Raw genomic sequence first — 15,381 nt, forward strand, 5'->3', positions numbered from 1 at the left:
CCATCCCATGCAGCCCAGCCACACTCATCTGCAGGGCAGGTGCATGTGCATGTGGTTCCTTGGATTATTGTCCCATGACATCATCTTGTGTGAGCTCCTACGTCTTCACCTGTATTGACAAAGGTCTTTACCATTGAGAATCAGGCATGAGCCTCCCCAGGAACACACGTATCTCCAAAACATCTTCTTTCACTGCTAACGCTGTGCCTAGTCATGATTCTCTAGAAAAACAGTACCAGTAGGATGTCTGTCTATCTATCTATCTATCATCTATCTATCATCTATCTATCTATCTATCTATCTATCTATCTATCATCATCTATCATCTATGGAGAGGGATAGAGAACAATAGATTTAACTGAAGAGAAGCCATAATGTGTGGGTAGACCAGAAGGTTGAAGACTCAAGGAAGAGTAAATCCTGAAGTTTAAGTCTGAAGGTCATCTTTAGGCAGAATTCCTTCTTCCTTGGGGGACCTTAATCTCTGATATTAAGGTCTCATCTGTTGGATTAGGCCCACCCACATTATGGAGGCCAATCTGCTTTACTCAAAGTCTTCTGATTTTAATGTTTATCTCATCTGAAAAAAAAATACAACAACAAAACACTTTCACTGCCTACCATGGCCCAGCCAAGTGGACGTAAAGTCAGCCACCACCTGAGAGATGAGATTAGGGTGGGCACTCACAGAGAGGCTCTACAGATCAAAGCTTGCACGCCATTGGGATTTCCTCAATTTTATGAGCGATTTTGAAATAGACAATCTTTAATGTCCCTTATTGTTTCAATATTCTGTCTCTGGGACACACTGTTCCTGACTGATGTAGGAAATTTATTAGAAAAACCTCTTATGCCCTGTGTTATTCTCACGCAGTGTATGTGAGGGTGAGCTGATGGTCTCCGCTCTGGGTTCTCCTGCTGCATGAGAACTTGGTGTTGCTCAGCAGCTGGGCTACTGATGGTGAGATGCCCCTCTTCCCGTTTCTGCATTTTCTCTTTGTGCATGGAGGCTGTGCTGAGGCTCTGCCTCATAAGGTGGCAAGGAGACAACACAAGCCATCTGACTGGAGGATGCCGCCTGTCCTCCTGCTGCCTGGGGACGGAGCTCAGACCAGAAATGTTGACTTCGTCCTCGCATCCTCAGCCTACTGCTGTTCCTTGGGCACTCTGCCTGCTTCTCCAGCAAGAGGAATTTCCCTGGATTTTGACACGTCCTCTTTCATCCCTAGAACAGCTCAGAACCAGGTCACCAGCACTCTTGGCCGTTAACCCGCTCATCAAGTTCACTTTCAATTGTAGGAATTTCTTGACAGTTGGAAAGCTAACTACCAAATGAGAAAGTAGCCTTGGAATTAATGGGAAGTAAGAAGCCGTATCAGTTTGGGAAAGTGTGATGATTTATGAATGCAGAGCTGTGCAAAGGACATTAGCTGTAAGTTCGTCTTTAAAACACACACACACACACACACACACACGCACAACGCTGATAACATTGCCTATTACCCAGATACGATGATCTCCTTTTAATCACTAGCAAGTTCCCAGGTGTTGAACTGGATCCAACTTTGATTTCTCTTCCCTCAAGGTCGAATCAGGGCCCCACAGAGGGGAGATGACAGAGATGCCCTCGGTGACCTCGATCTTGTACGAGCTGTCTGTGTTTGTTTCATTCCCATTAGTTGTGCCCAGAGATGGATCCCCTTGCAGTGATGTTCCACTGTTAGTGCTGGCAGCCACTCAGTTGGGGTGACAAAGGCCTTCCGCATGCCTCTCAGTCCCTGTCTTTGTTGTTTGTTACCCTTGTTTAGGTAGAGTCAACCAAGACAAGGTGAGAGCTGACATAGGACGGGTGCCGGGCATGATGCTGTCCCCTTCAGAGTTCACACAGCATCTCCGCCTGTGGGTGTGGGTGTGAGGGCTGTGCATGCTCATCTGGACACCCGCCATGCTTCCCAGGGACACCTGGGCACTGAGATCGCAGGGGTGTCTACCGCCAACCTTCCTTGGAAAACCCCACCAAGTGTCATGATTTGCCTCCCCCCCCCCATGTTTACCCTTGGGCTCTGGTTCACACCACCTTGGACCTGTTCCTCCCATCACCTTCCAACTCTATATCTATGAGCCAGTTTGGCAACACTGCTGTGTATTGCTTGGTGTTTGCCCCATTCTCTCCCTTCCTGTTGGGCCTTTCCTCATTCCTGAGCTCTACAGGGTCTGACCTGCTGGTGCCCTCATCTCAGGCTGCCCCGTGCTTGGGCCGTGCCCCTGGGAAGGAAGCTGGCAGAACCTTGCAATCCACATAGACTCTGAATGTTGCAAGGCTCCCCCACACCCGACATGGGGAGAGGTCGGATGCTCCTGCAGAATCGTCAGGACGATCCTGACGAGCCCCAGGACACACGTCTGTTTTTATCACCATTTGGTGTTTCCTGGACACATTTATCGTTTTTCTTTTTTTTTTCTTTCTGAGTTTCATAAGCTGCCTGAGAGACCCAAGTAGAAAAAGGGCAGGAAAGGCAAAAGTGATAGACCTGTGGGAGTCGGGGAGTCACCCCACTGCTCTGAAGGGTCAGCTGGACTGTTTCAGGGACAAGATGCTATCCTGAAGTGATATGAAGGATAGCATAGAGCCTGATGTGGGGCTGGAACTCATGAACTGGGAGATCGTGACCTGAGCCAAAGGCGGACGCTCAGCCGAATGAGCCCCCCCGCCCCCAGGCGCCCCTGAAACTCTTTAAAATCCACAGGGGCTCTGGTCTTTCCTCCAGATTGGAAATGGCCATCGGCCGATACTGATGGATTCTGTGCAGAACCCTCTGCCAGGCATGTGGTCTTGAATCTCAGCGTGGAGGAGAGGAGGTGTCAGGATGGCAGTGATCCCAGAAAGTCCCCATCCTTCCGGAAAACTGTGAGGTCATTACTCCCCATGGGCACCTTTGGCTAAGTGTTGCCTCTATAGAGCGGGAATACACGTCTACCCAGGAAGGTTGGTAGGGAGTCACGTTCACGTCCCAGTATTCGATCTTCAGCAGGGTGACTCAAGAAGATAGCTGAGTTGGCAGGCATCAGACATGGCTCTTTCTGGGAGCAGAAGAGTTAACATAAAGGCAGAATCAGCTTAGTCATGCAGAGGCTTCAGGAACTAGGACCTCTGCAAAGGAGCCTGTGGTTTCTGAGCCTACGGAAACCAAGGGTTCGGATTTGTCATCACTTTATCACTATTGTATTCGTGGCTCTGTTCGAGCGTGTATTCTGCTTTATCTCTCAGCTGCCAAAGACAAGTGGTTCACACAGGCCAGCGAGCGGAAGCCAGAATGCACTTTGCCCCGTGATTACACTCAGGGGTCCCTTTCCCCGTTGAACTCCTTCAGGCATGCCTTCTAGAAGTCGGTGGACAGAATAAAGGAAAACCGTCCAGACTAGGAGTTCTGCAACAGTGACCGTTGCTCGTTCTACCGTCACCAGAAGCTTATACTTTTCTTTCCAGGTGTCCCGTGTCTAGGCGACTGTACCGCACGTCCCCGGTGCCTCCCGTGGACAGTTGGTCTCAGCCTGTGTGCGCATGAGACCCACGACACAGACAGCGAAGGCTGGCAAGCCTCATTGCACATCTAGTGTGAACCCGTGATGAGATTCCACGCCCTTCCCCCGCCACAGGGACCACCCCTGGAAGAAAGGGGGATATTCTTACAGGAAAATTGCTAGGTATGAATTTCCCACGTTTGCAAAACTTGCATTTAAGAAAAACAGAGTTATAATTTGCCCTAGAAAATGAAAGCACCAAGAGTGCTCCACACCCTTTGTTAAATGACGACCAGCATTCACTCACTCACACATGCAAATAGCACAGCGTCTAGTAATTAAAACAAGAAAAGAGAAAACACAACAAATGATCACCGTCCAGCTCTGCAGGCGGGTTACGCTGGAATCGCTGTTGCGTTTATGTCCGACTCGGTTTCTTTTGTGGCTTTATCACAGACACCGGTGCTCATGTGTCGGGTCTGACTGACATCTGAAATAAGCTGCTGAGGCCCGAGTTTGTTTTAACAAAGATGGGATTGAGAAGAGGTTAGTCCCTTGCTTCGCTTCCTAGTGTCAAAAAAATTTGCTCCATTTTGATATTTGCCTTTGTTCCCTCCATTGGGGAATTGAGCCCTATGATAAACAGACATTACAACTTGTTCTAGGAAGTGAGTGGCTGTGGCCTCAATGAATGCCCCTGGCTCGCTCTAGGCTGCCATTGTGTAATTGGCCGCCATCAGGCACGACGTAAACCCACCCGCCTTCAGCCCTCCTTCTGGACAACGCGCCGCCTTCAGCATCCTCCTGCTACCCCTTGAGCTGATTTTAATAACTCCCTCGCCATGTCCCCAGGCTAGCTATGTTGGCACTGAACCCTCCATCGTGTGAAGCCTCGTTGCTTGGGTAACACTGGGCCTCTCCAGCAAGATCTCCTGTGCCTCACGCGCCCTTCCTTCTTCAGGTGGCTTGAAGAGGTGATCACAGAATTTACTTGGAGCTGCATCGAAGTGGCTTCCTTTCTCCGGTAAAAGGGGAGCTAGAACGTCGTTTCAAGTCTGTTTGTAAGGAAATAAGCCGGACAACCAGAGGCAGGCAAGTCTGCATTCTCAAACCGTGGGTCCCAAACGCGTCTGACTTCCGCTTTACCTGGGGTTACATTGTTGAGCCCTGTCTCCACCCTTTGGAACAAGGCAGTCTGTGGGCAAGAAGGGAATGTCCTTGTGCAGTCTCAGGGAAAACATATTTCCTGACTGCCGAGGGGCCGTGTAGAAGCCACGTCTTCAGCTAGTCTACAACGGCCTGACCTCTGCCCTTCGGGTCAAAGTGCCACCGTTTCCTGGGACAAAAGACAGACTTGGAGGGGGACGTGGGGGTCAATTAATTCAGGACCATTCCGACTCCCATGCTGTAATAGGATACGCAAAATGTTGCCATTTCTCACCTCTTTAAACCCTGTAACTGGAAGCGTCTCGTTGGAGTGTGAATTAGGATCTGGGGGACAAGCAGAAAACACAAAATCATTTCATACTGATTCGCTGATGTCATCACAGACTCAGCTGCCCTCGCCCCAGGACATCAGATCTGAATTATTTAAACCGAATCGAAAAAGAGGAACCGTGACTTGATCGTAACCTTGCAACCGTTGTGTCTGGGTTTAAGTAAATGCTCTCATCAGGTCCTCCCTTTAATCATATATAAGCCAAAAATACTTCTGCGTGTTGCACTGAGCAGACATGCTTCAGAGGACAAAAAGGAGGTGATAAAACAGATATTTATAGGTGCCTGTACTTTCAACCTTGCGTGCCCATTGCTCTGCTCAATAATTTTACAACTTTACAATGGATGGAACCATCACTACAATCGTTTTAAGGCGAGGGGACTTCAGAATCCATGTCGAGTTTATGTCAGGCACATGGACATCTCATAATTTGAGAGACACTCAGATCGCCTTCTTGTTCAGTGGGCATCTTAGCAACTTATTCTTGCAGTCACTCCCAGTTTAAGGATGGCTTGAGCTTGTTTAGTTAAAACCCCAAAAGACCTCGTGAGGGTAAAGCGCTCCTGCAGGGCCCCCGAATGTGGCAGTGAATCAAACAGGAGGTTCTTCATCTACCTTGGGAGATTTCTTACAATGGGAGCCTCGGGGAGGAGACAAGGAGGCAAGCAGTGTGACTTCATGGGCTCCTAAGTACCTCCTCAGTACCTCTGGGGGGAAAGGGGAGACAGGTCTCTACTCTGAAGTTCAAGTAAACTTCTCATCTAAGCTCCATCTTTTTTTTTTTAATATGAAATTTGTTGTCAAATTGGTTTCCATACAACACCCAGTGCTCATCCCAACAGGTGCCCTCCTCCATGCCCATCACCCATTTTTCCCTCTTCCCCACTCCCCATCAACCTTCAGTTTATTCTGTTTTTTAAGAGTCTCTTATGGTTTGGCTCCCTCCCTCTCTAACTTTTTTTTCCCTTCCCTTCCCTTCCCCCATGGTCTTCCATTAAGTTTCTCAGGATCCGCATAAGAGTTAAAACATATGGTTTCTGTCTTTCTCTGTCTGACTTATTTCACTTAGCACAACACTCTCCGGTTCCATCCACGTTGCTACAAAAGGCCAGATTTCATTCTTTCTCATTGTCACGTAGTATTCCATTGTGTATATAAACCACAATTTCTTTATCCATCCGTCAGTGGATGGACATTTAGGCTCTTTCCAGAATTTGGCTATTGTTGCGAGTGCTGCTATAAACATTGGGGTACAAGTGCCCCTATGCATCAGCACTCCTGTATCTCTTGGGTAAATTCCTACAGTGCTATTCCTGGGTCATAGGGTAGTTCTAGTTTTAATTGTTTGAGGAACCTCCTCCACACTGTTTTCCAGAGCTGCTGCACCAGTTGGCATTCCCACCACCAGTGCAAGAGGGTTCCCGTGTCTCCACATCCTTGCCGGCCTCTATAGTCTCCTGATGTGTTCATTTTAGCCACTCTGTCTGGTGTGAGGTGGTATCCGAGTGTGGTTTTGATTTGTATTTCCCTGATGAGGAGTGACGTTGAACATCTTATCATGTGGCTGGTGGCCATCTGGATGTCTTCTTTAGAGAAGTGTCTATTCATGTCTTCTGCCCATTTCTTCACTGGATTATTTGTTTTTCAGGTATGGAGTTTGGTGAGTCTTTATAGATTTGGATACTAGCCCTTTGTCCAATATGTCATTTACCAATCTCTTTTCCCATTCCGTCGGTTGCCTTTTAGTTTTGTTGACTGTTTCCTTTGCAGTGCAGAAGGATTTTATCTTCATGTGGTCCCAACAGTTCATTCTTGCTTTTAATTCCCTTGCTTTTGGAGACATGTCAAGTAGTACGAAATTGCTGCGGCTGAAGTCAGAGAGGTTTTTTCCTGCTTTCTCCTCTAGGGTTTTGATGGTTTCCTGTCTCACATTCAGGTCCTTTATCCATTTTGAGTTTATTTTTGTGTCTGGTGTGAGAAAGTGGTCTAGTTTCATTCTTCTGCATGTTGCTGTCCAGTTCCCCCAGCACCATTTGTTAAAGAGACTGTCTTTTTTCCATTGGCTACTCTTTCCTGCTTTGTCAAAGATTAGTTGGCCATACTTTTGTGGGTCCAATTCTGGAGTTTCTATTCTATTCCATTGATCTGTGTGTCTGTTTTTGTGCCAATATCATGCTGTCTTGATGATTACATCTTTGTAGCTCTATCTTTTATTCAGTTTTGTCTTTATCATGTTTTGTCTGAAAACATATCCCTCCACATTCTTCTTCAAATTGAAATGTTATTTCTATCTATTTCACACACCCCTGTGTATTTACATATGTATATGCATGTGCTTTTTGTCGCTGTATTTATAAATACTCTCGAAATACCTGCCATAGACCAGGGCGCCCCCGTCTCTGACATACAGCTCCTCGATTGTACTTCACAGCCCCTTTTATAAAATTAGAAAATGAGTTATTGCAAGACCACTTAGACTTAAACATCGCTTTCCTATAGCTCTGGAGACTTTGATGCTGTTATTCATGAAACAGTTGTCAAAATGAACATATTTATTATATTGGGTACTTGGGTAAAATAAAAGAACTTCTTGAATTTAAGAGGTTTTCTCAAATCCAAGGACAGTTTCCCGAGTCTGAGTCCCCTGATCTCTCTATAGTATTTAACACTCTTGGTCACTCCCCGCCTCCGTCAGCTTTCTCTTGTCTGGCCTGTAGTTACCAGGGCCTCCATCCATGTGGAAGCCCCAGGCGTGGGGTCGGTCATCCCAGAAGAGTAACCAAGAAGGTAGTCGCTTGTCTGATGCAGCCTGACACCCAGAACCAGCTCTATCTCTGTCCTGGATGAAGATGAGCTTTCCCCCAATGGCTCCCCGATGCCCCACAGAGCTCTTCGGGATTGACCCAGAGCGACCAGAAGGGGGCCTCCTCTGATGTCCGCTCCAACATGTAAAGGCCTTGGAAGTCATCACTCCTTGTCCTCACGAGAAAACTACCGGAAAATGTTAGATTCATCAAAGGATTGAGGTTACAGAGTGAATCACCAGCTCAAACTCTGCCAAGACAGAATAATGGAGAGTCACCGTTAAGATCAGCTTACTTGGAAAAGGAAAGGGAAGGAAAGGGAAGGAAAGGGAAGGAAAGGACAGGACAGGAAAGGAAAGGAAAGGAAAGGAAAGGAAAGGAAAGGAAGAAAAGAAAAGACAAGACCCAACAAGACCTCCCTGAGTGCTGGGTACGCGGCTGGAGGCGGCTCTGCCGGGACGATAAAGCAGGCACTGGAAGGGTACTTAGTATTAGTACCGTAGCAAAGGCAGCGGTGGTAACGGTACCCGTTCTAGGAGTAATATTAGCACTAGGAAGAATGCTACCGGCCGGTTCAACGGCAGATTTCACTACCGCTCCTCCCAGTAACTTGCAACATCGTGGTGAGATCAGAGCTCTTCAAGGATTCACGCAGAGCACTCGCCTCCCGCTCCAAGGTGCGCTCTCAGGACCTCAGTCCTCTGCCCGCCTGCCTTTAGACCCCTCTTCCACTCTCCCTAATCCCCCCTCCCCCATCTCTATTCGCAAATAATACCAAATTGTTTAGAGTTCCGGATAATTATCTAATGGAAATCCGTGCCCCTCTTTTAGATGCACAAACTGTCCTCCCCACTGAATGGTTGCATGTATGGCCCTTTGACCTTTATGACCTCATTCTTGGGTCTCGTCTCTTGAGAACTTTGGCCATCTCACGTTCTTAATGTCTCCAGATCGCTGGCTGTGTTGCAGTAATGACATGTTTTCAGATGGTCTTCCTCACCCAGCCATGCGCACCCCAGATGGTGCACACACCCACGTGTACCTCAGTGGCTACAGCATACTCTAATCACATTCTATTCAAAGTGCATAGCGGATGCTTTGTAAATGCCTAAGGGCTGTCGGGTGAATGCACGAAGGAACGAGTGACTAGGAAAATTAAAAGGATAAATAACTCGCTCTCAAACTGAGAAGGCAAAAAACTAGGAGGACTCAGAAGTCAATAATGGAGGAAACATTTCTTACATAGGGAAGATTTAAAAAGAAAATCCAGGGGCGCCTGGGTGGCTCAGTCGGTTGAGCGTCCGACTTCGGCTCAGGTCACGATCTCACGGTTCGTGAGTTCAAGCCCCACCGTCGGGCTCTGTGCTGACAGCTCGGAACCTGGAGCCTGTTTCAGATTCTGTGTCTCCCTCTCTCTCTCTGACCCTCCCCCATTCATGCTCTGTCTCTCTCTGTCTCAAAAATAAATAAATGTTAAAAAAAAATTTTAAAATAAATAAAATAAATAAATAAAAAGAAAATCCATAATATGAATTTCTTTTCTCCTGGATTTTGTTTGGTTTCATTTCTCTTCTCCAGTAGTGGTAGGTAATTTTGGAGGTGGAAGTAACTTTTATTTTTAGCTTTTTTGGAAAGAATTCTAGATTTTCAAAAGAAAAAAAATGCAAAGATAGTACAGATAGCTCCCTTGTGGTTGTCGGTCTGCTTCTCCCAATATTAATATCTTACATGATAAAATATTAGTTAAAATTGATTTTGTGGTGTTAGCTGAACTGTAGAGTTTGTATGGATTTCCCAGTTTTTCCAATGCTGGTTCTGTTTCCAGCCTCCAACCCAGGGGTCCACATTGCATTTGTCTTCATGCCTCCTTGGTTCCTTCCTGTCTGTGAAAGTCCCTTAGTCTTGGCCTTGAACTCCCGAAGAGAGCAGGTTGGGTATTTTGTAGAACGTTTCTCTATTTGCGTTTATCTGAGTTTTGTCCCTCCAAATTCAGATGCTGAAGACCTAACTTTCACACCCCAGGATACGGCTGTCTTTGAAGATACAGCATATGAAGAGGGAATTAGGTAAAATGAGACCTTTAGAGGGGGCCCTAATCCAATGTGACTGGTGTTTTTATGAGAAGAGGAGTTTAGGACATACACACACAGAGGGACATCCACACGAGAACAGGGAGAGAAGACAGCCATCTACAGCTAAGAAGGGGCCTTCAGAAGAAACCAGCCTGCCAATACCCGCATCCCGGACTTCTGGCCTCCACACTGTGAGAAAATAAATTTCTGTTGCATGAGTGGTTCAGTCTATGGTATCGGTACCTAGCAAATTAATACACTAAAGTCTCCTCACAATTAGCTTACTTGTGTGGGTTTGGGGAAGATTATCACAGAGGTGATGTGCCCTTCTCCTTCCAACATATTAACCTTCACCACTTGGCAGGGCAGAGACTTCCAGATTTCTCCACTGAAAAGTTACTGTTTTCCCCCTTCCTTTCTCCGCAACTTAGAGGCAAGTTACTAAGTACAGCCCATGCTCAAGAGACAACGAAGCACCCCCTCCCAGAAGGAGAAATGTCTGACAATTTGAGGACATGTGCCAAAACCTCTGATAAATGTATCAGAGAAGCTACTTTAAGAAGATGCCAATATCCTTTTTCCTTAAAATTCCTTCCACTAATTTTAGCATTCATCCGGGCTTCTCGTCTGCAGTAATGATTCTCGTGACGTTCTAATGGCGATCTTTTATTTCCCCCATTTCTTCTACATTTGTTGACTGGGATTTCTCTTTATGGAATATTTCTCTCTTCTCCCCCATTTATTTATTATTGTAATCATTCACTATGTCAGAATAATATATCAGAATGGATTTTGGTATATTACTTTTATCCTTGGGGTTATAATGCAGTACAATACTTATCGATCTCGCCGTACCACCTGTTCCATTTTTGGCTGTTGGAGAAACTTTTAGGTGAGCTCCTGAGATCCCCCCCTGCCACCACCACCACCTACACACCCACTTTACTCTAGACTCACTTTCTATTTATTTTTTTCTTTATTTTTTCTTGGCTGGAAAATGGCTGGAATCAGCCATATTTTTTTTTTTTTAACAGGTCTTGATTCTTTTTACTGGAGAACGGGATTTAGAAAACAAGATCTAGGCGTTAAGTGTGTTTGTTGCGACCGGGGTGTCAGTGATTCACCCCTTCTCAATGTGCACTGTGACACACACACACACCACGCACACACATCCATAATTATCTGTTCTTCTATCCGTCTCTACGCATATAAATCTAACCCTAACCGCGAGTTCACACTGGTCTCCAAGCACAAGCCAGCAGGTAGGGCTAACTTTTCAAATTGGAACAGTTCGGTGTTGCTTTAGTTGTTTTTCTCTGAAGTAAGACATGCACACACACCTAGCTTATGTGTGTAGAACAAATTAAATAATGCTTCCATTGATCCAAGAGTATCCAAGAGGGACAAATATTTCCATTTATCCGTAGAACAATGGCCAGTGCAATTTGGATGCTATGCCCATCCAACACGGGTGGATTTGAAGTTCCAAGATTCCGCACATAACTTGCCCAGTGCTACCCTTCATTCGTAGAGGAAGCACCACCCTGGGAGCACCTATAATAGCCCATTCGCTCTCGATATTTTCCCCTCCTTAATCTGAGGGTTCCCCTGTTAGTCTTTCCTTCCCGACCCCGAGCTCAGTAAATTCTAAAACTACATACAAGTGTATCCAAAAAATCTTGTTTGGGGAGACATTGGCTGTGTGGGTTTCTGGTGCCTGACTGTCTATGAAATCCCCTAATAGGTTTGTCAACGTTTTGTGGTGTACCGTCCGCCGAAATTGCGTGCGTGACTTACTTTGCGTGTAGTTTTCCGGAAAGAAAGAAGGCGATTCTCTGATCAGTGCTCGTGCACAGAGAGCCAGAGCGGAGGCGGGAGCCCAAGAGACTGCGCCCTGTCCATTGTCAGGAGGGCTGGAAGTCTGCAGATCGCAGCGCCCTTTCACAAAAGGTGCGGGGTCCTAGAGGGGCGCGGTGTGCGTTCTGTCTTCTGCGTGACCTACCTGGTGCCCGCAGGGCAGGTGAGCCCTCCAGGCCTCTCAGAGGTCCTGCTCGCTCACCTCTGAGCTGAGGGCTTGGCCGCCCGGGGCCCTCGGGTCCCCAGATCTCTCCAGTCCCAGGGTTCAGGGGGCTCCGAAGAGGGAGGGGAGCCCCGCCTGCGCCAGGCTCCTGACTCCTGCTCGTTCAGCTCCGCTCTCACCGGGACGATCTGACTTTCCAGGGCTGTCATCACAAAGGCGGTGCAGATGATGCGTTTGCCTCGTTCCCCTCCCGTGTTGGAGAAAAGAGATCCACGCGATGAGATCGTCCCCCGGTTGCCTGATTCTGCCTTCCTCTGTGTACTTTAAACACTGTCAGAAACCACTTACGGCTCTTTCACTCCAGACGCCTCCTCCGCGGGAGTAAATATTTGTCAAATGCCACCTCTCCCTCCCTCTGCCTCATGGGGACAGGCGGGCTCTCCGTGTGCTGCTTCTCTTTGTGCCTGCCATCCTCATCCAATCGCTCTGTGACGTCTGACATTTCTCTCCCTCCCTCTCCGTCTGCCGCTCTTTTATAAAGGATTGAGTTGTGTTTTATCCTCTATCTAATCCTTTCAAAATACCGTGTGTACCTTTCTAAATGATGGCAACCCCTGACAAGGCAAGGGAGGCGAGAAAGCTGGGAACCGCATCAGAAGGGTCCGCTAAACCTGTGGTGACAGCAGGGAGGGATGCTAGGACTCGCTCCCTTTCGGTCTGAGGGCACCTTTGCTGTGTTTCCGAGGACAGGGACAGAGGGCGGAGGCCTGGCGGTGTTCGGGGGCCCTCTGCCTGCCAATCTCCTCGACCTTGAAGGCAAAAGAAAAGCTGGAGGAAAATACGGGAGCCCGGTCTAAACGGAAAGCCATAAATCAAGGAAGCAGGTGCATAGCTTCAGATATACCACCGCCAGAAATACCACCGCCGTCTCCCACAGGCGGAGAGGCTTACAGCTGGAAGGGTGACCTGGTCGGACCTGGAGGAACGTAGTGACCGCCCCAAAGCCGGATTCCTGGCTTCCATTTTGGCTGGAGAGTTCTGCCCATACCGAATGTCCTCCAAAGACAAGCTATACTCAGGGATATTGTCTCCCCTGCCTGCTTAGTGAGGGGCTCATTTGCATCCAGTTGTCAGGAGTTATGACATTTAATGTTATTAATGTCACTTCCATTATTCCACTGAATCTCAGCTGCCTTCACCTACAAAATGTCAATGTTTCTGACTACATGACCATAACTAGAGACCCCCAAGGAGCGGGAAAAGGAAACACAGGTCTCCGTACTGTGGTCGGCCAACTTGCTGGCTCCCGTGTCATTCACCACCGTGGATTTGGAAATAGACTCACTCCGTGTCAGAAGGATGGCCCACGCATTCATGTGTGACTCTGAACACACGCACGCGTGCGCACACACCGTTGTTTTCATTCTAGAAATCCAGCACAATTCAACAAATGCTCAGGGCCAATTCCGCGTTAGAAGGAATTGTGTCAGAAGTGTAAAAAAGGTAAAAAAAAAAGCACTTTGATAAATAAACAGCTGGGCCAAAAAGGATCGGGGACCTGAGGACAAGAAGGGCGAGACTTGGAGGCAGCGGGACCTATAATTTCTAGAGGTTAATGCCGTGAGAATTATTGAATTATTAACTACTGTAATGACACTTATATGAACCATCGACAGAAATGTATTTACTGACGGAAGAATTTAGTGATACAATACAATCTTGGAAAAAATGATGGTTTAATTTGGTAAATACAAGTGATAACCCTAGTAATATTTCATATTTGAATGATTTTCATTTCCAGACAAGCCCCCAAACAAGATTTGGGTATAGTGAATCTTTTTTTTTTAATTTTTTTTAAATTCTATTTATTTTTCAGAGAGAGAGAGAGAGAGAGAGTGAGCAGGGGAGGGGCAGAGAGAGAGGGAGACAGAGGATCTGAAGCAGGCTCCAGGTTCCGAGCTGTTAGCTCAGAGCCTGATGCGGGACCTGAATTCACAGACCATGAGATCATGACCTGAGCTGAAGTCGGACACTTCACCCACTGCGTCACCCAGGCGCCCCTGGGTAATGATGAATCTTTTAAAATTGTATTTAATTGGACCTAAATTCAATTCTGAACTGAAAATAATTTTTACTTGGTGTTTTTCTTTTTATTGTGAAAATTTTGAAATTACAAGAAAAGGCAGAAAAGACCAATGCAATAACCATTCAGATCCAACAGTTATCATTTTGCCACATTAAAAAAAATTACCGTTTTACTTTTCTATCTCTGTTTCTATTAGTTTTTGTCTTTCTTTCGATAGGTAAATACGTAGATGGATGGATGTTTTGCTAAAACGTACATACCCGGTACATATCTTAAACACCACCACCTTCCAGTTCACATCGACAAGGTTCCCCTAACATCTAGTCTATCCCAGACAACGTGAACATTTTGTCTAAGTTTTTCAAAATACTTTAGACCTGGTTTTATCAAATTTGGGTAAATAATGAAGTACAATAGCGTCACACCTTCGTTCTTTTGTAACTCAAAAGAGCCCCTTCATCCCCAAAGATTTTAAACATTTTTTCATGATACTTTTTGAAGAGAATAAAACCATGGATGATTATTTTTATGGCCCGCACTCTAGATGTGTTTGTTTTCTCACGGCATCATTACCTGGTTTCTCTAGCCCTTACCTTCTCTGTAGACTGATGGTGACGTCTACACTCCTGGCCATTGTTTTCAGCAGGGACACCTCTTGTTTCATGTAACATGCTTGTCATTTCAGGACATCAGGACGTGCCCCATGTCAGGGTGCTTTGTTATCAGTGACGCTAAATTCAGTCCCTTGGTTAAGGTGGTGACAGCCATGCACCTGAGTTTTCAGGATCCATTGATGATACTTGCCTGAGTCAACAATTTTGCCGGGGGGGGGGGTTGCAAAGTGATTTTTAATGATTTTATTGTTTTTATACTAATTAATTGATGTTATTATGTAAAAAGCAGCCTTACTTCATCAACTAGGGTTATCTACTTTTACACCTACAATTTTTGAGGAAGACATTAACCTCTCCATTTCTTTTCTTTTCTTCAAAATGGGCAGTTGATGTAAGAGTCCCCTGCAATGGGGGATAATAAGGGTTTTTTTCTGTTTTGTCTTTTTTTACGAGATTAAATATTTAAAAAAATTTAAAGTGTATTTATTTTGGGAGAGAAAGAGCGCGAGTAGGGGAGGAGCAGAGACAGAGACAGAGAGAGAGAGAATTCCAAGTAAGCACTGTCAGCACTGGAGGCAGGGCTCTAACCCATGATGACCCATTAGATCATGACCTGAGCTGAATCGAGAGTCTGTAAGTGCGCTTAACCAACTGAGCCATCCAGGCACCCTGAGAGGTTAAATATTTTAAATTGTTCAGCACGTTATGCTCAATTACAGTTATCATTTTCCGTTGGCACCTAAAGTTTCCCAATTTACCTTCTGT

The sequence above is a fragment of the Lynx rufus genome, unplaced genomic scaffold (genome assembly GCF_022079265.1).
Source record: "Lynx rufus isolate CCGP_SWC_20201006 ecotype Redwood Valley unplaced genomic scaffold, mLynRuf1.p SCAF_1, whole genome shotgun sequence".
NCBI lineage: Eukaryota > Metazoa > Chordata > Mammalia > Carnivora > Felidae > Lynx > Lynx rufus.